This window comes from Triticum urartu, chromosome 3 (genome assembly GCF_003073215.2).
Source record: "Triticum urartu cultivar G1812 chromosome 3, Tu2.1, whole genome shotgun sequence".
NCBI lineage: Eukaryota > Viridiplantae > Streptophyta > Magnoliopsida > Poales > Poaceae > Triticum > Triticum urartu.
In genome coordinates this window covers 504,002,961-504,006,597 of record NC_053024.1, presented here as the reverse complement: position 1 = coordinate 504,006,597, position 3,637 = coordinate 504,002,961, and positions in this window count along the sequence as shown.

Here is a 3,637-nt window from a genome sequence, read left to right as displayed (position 1 = left end):
GGAAACACTGAGTTTACATTGCAATCTCGGTGGGACCGATTCGCTCTTTCGGTGAGACCGAAAAGTTACGAAAGGGAAATAGAGAGTTTGCAACCCCATCTCGGTGAGACCGAGATCCTTATCGGTAGGACCGAATTGCTAGGGTTTGGCAGTGGCTAATGACAAGTGAAACTCGGTGGCGCCGGATAGGAAGAATCGGTAGGACCGAGTTTGGCTTAGGGTTTAGGTCATATGTGGATATGGGAAAGTAGTTGAGGATTTTGGAGCATATCATTAAGCACATGAAGCAAGAGGCTCATTAAGCAACACCTCATCCCTCCTTAATAGTATTGGCTTTTCCTAAAGACTCAATGTGATCTTGGATCACTAAAATATAAAATGAAGAGTCTTGAGCTTTTGAGCTTGAGCCAATCCTTTGTCCTTAGCATTTTGAGGGTTCCACTTTCACATCCATGCCATGCCAATCATTGAGCTTTCCTGAAATAATTATCTTGGAATAGTATTAGCTCAATGAGCTATATGTTGTTATGAATTACCAAAACCACCTAGGGATAGTTGCACTTTCAATCTCCCCCTTTTTGGTAATTGATGACAACATATAGATCAAAGCTGCGACAAATGATAATAAGCATGAATTATATCGTCGCTTTGAGAAGTATGTGATAAGTAAGAGCTCCCCCTAAATTTGTGCATATTTAAAATTTGCTTTCGACTGCAAATGCACAAAGAGTTAGAGTCATGGGTTACTCTTCCATGTCACATACATCTTGGTGGAGCGCTCAAAATGATAAGAATGAAATACATGCACTCATCACCAAGAATAGTGAATGATCACATAAGATAGGATAAGATAATAGCATTAAGCAAGCATTAAGTGTAGCTTATGATGAAACACATGATCATCAATGTCTCACAAATAATGACGTAGTATCAAGCACTCAAAAGCAGAAAAGGTTCAAAAAACCACCAAATAAAGCAAGAGAGAAAAGCAACACTCTCTCTCTCTCTCTCGAAGCCTATGATCTATACATCTTCTCCCCCTTTGGCAACAAGTTTCCAAAAAGTTCCTAGAAAATGCATAGCACTAGATCGACGCTTAGGCTTGATCTTCAGGTGGTGGTGGAGTCCGGATCACTCCAAGGACGAAGGCTTCTGTAGATGTTGAAGTAGTCGCTGGAGTTGGAGCTGAAGTAGATGCTGGAGCTCAGGCTGTAGCTGGTGCTGAAGTGGTGGCTCTGGTGTCAGCAACTGGCACGGCAGACGACCTCGGGCCTCGTGGCACTCTAGAAAAAGCATGAGTCGTGGTCCTGCCTCTCCTCTCATTCATGTCCTCCTGGAGCTGCTCCACTGCAGACTGAACTTCCGTTACCTTGACATCCAAGTCATAGAACTTCTGTTCCATGATTCTCTCTAGGCTCTGCTGGTTCTTAGTGAGGGTGGCCAGACTTTGCTCAATCCTCAGCGTGGATGCAATCAAGTAACCAAGCTGCACTTGTTTGGTCTTCAAAAAGTACTCAGATGCCTCCTCTTGAGTAGGCATCTTGACAGCTTTCTCCTTCCTCGCCTTCTCCTTCTTTGCAAATGCTTGGGCAGATGATGGATCGTTCTCAGTCATGACAACTTCATTGTCCTCGAAATCTGGACGGATGGGCAGGTGTTCCTTATCCAACAAATATACGCCCGTGCCCATCTTGGAGTTGATGAGCTCCTGAATCTGAGGGGCATATCCGCAGCTCCTCTTCTGATCTGTCGCAGTCCTTTTGATTGTTTCCACTATGAGGCTCATGACTTTGAATTTCTGAGGCACATCAAACACATGTAGCAAGTTGATAGCATGGCCTCTGATCATCTTGTGATCTCCAGACTTGGGCAGAAGGGTGTGCCTAAGGATCCAGTTGATCGTAGGCAGTCCTGATAGCAGATAATGCACTGAGCCAAATTTGAACGTGTCAAGTGCCTCATTCGGAATCTCCTTGTACATGTTGGACATGGAGTTGTGGTCCATCTTTTTCTTGGCATAGATATCCAAGTCCTCATCTTGCTCCTCTGGGGCATTAATGATCTGTGCCCACTCAGCCACTGTAGATTGGTACCTTGTACCCTCAGACATCCATGTGATCCGCCCATCTGGATAAAAGTGTGCCGTGGAGTAGAACTGCATGATAAGTTCCTCGTTCCACTTTGTGAGCTTCTGCCCAACAAAGTCAGCTACTCCACAAGCACTAAAGCTGTCAAATACTCCTGGGTAGTACTCCTCATTCTCCTTGATATATGTCCAATCAACCCATCGCATATCACACACAATGGGCTTCTTATCTAGCAGCACAGTCTCATAGAAATCCTGCTGCTCCTTGGTATGAAACCTGTAGTCCACTACAGTCCTTCTCCTAGAAGCATATGGATCTGCTTCTCTCCACTTCCTGAGCCCTGAGTCTCTCCTGAGCTTCATATCCTCAGCCACAGGATGAGCATCGTTGTGGTCTGGGATCTTGGGCTTGAGCTTCCGAAGGACATTCTCTTCCTCATCCTCAGCAACAGTCTCAAGCACTGGGGCCTTGTTCTTCTCAGCTGCAGGAATGCTCCGTGTGTTCCTCTTGGGCTTTGGCTTTGGAGCTGGCTTGGCCTTGGAAGCAGCTCCCCCTGATTTTATGGCATCTCCCATTAGCTTGGGTGCCTTGGGCGCTGGTGCAGCTGCCTCTTCTTCTTCTTCCTCTTCGATGATGGAAGCTTTGCCAAGCACCCTAGCCACAGTCTTCTTCACCCTCTCCTTTCTCTTCTTGCCTTCAGTAGCAACTGGCTCTTGGGGAGTGGGCTTCTCAGTTGAGGCTCTTGCCTTTGACATGGGCTGCCTGCCTGCTGGCCTTTTGATTTTCAGCCCTGGCTTTGTGCCTTGAGCTGGCTCAACTCTCTTGGAAGTGGCCTCTTCCTCTGCCACATAGTCCTCATCTTCAGAGTCTGAGGTTTTCTTCTTCCTTTGTCTCGTGGCAGCCTTTGGCAAATTGCTAGGAGTGCTCCTGCTGCCTTCATCAGATGAACTGGAGGGACTAGTGCCCTCACTCATGACCACTTGCTGCTCTGACAGATTCTGGCTATCACTCTGGTCTGACATGCTGCAAACTGACTGCTGACCCTGTGAATAGATTATAGAGGAGATAGAGTGGATGAGCATCACAAAATGCAGAGATTTTTGCAAAAATAATGATCCAAAAACTTAGTTTTAGTTTCCCACTGAAATCATCTCGGATCTACCGATTTTCAAACTCGGTGATACCGAAGCAGTTTTGGAACCTAAACTAGTGAACTCGGTAGGACCGAGTCATAGTTCGGTGGCACCGAGACTGCTAGGGTTTCACTGAGTTCAAAAATCGGTCACACCGATAAGTAATTCTCGGTCAGACCGAGTCTCACTTGTGCAATGGCATAAGCCAAATCGGTGGGACCGAGTTTTTCAACTCGATGGGTCCGAGATGGTTTCGGCGGAAACCTAAACCTAGAATTTTCGAATCAAACCTAACCTATGAGCGTTTTGACTGGATAGAAGTTTATCAAACGTGGCTAGAAACAATATGATCACAATGGGCTATGAATCAGATTGAGTAATAGCACAAAGATCAAGTCCATACCCTAGTTCGGCGGG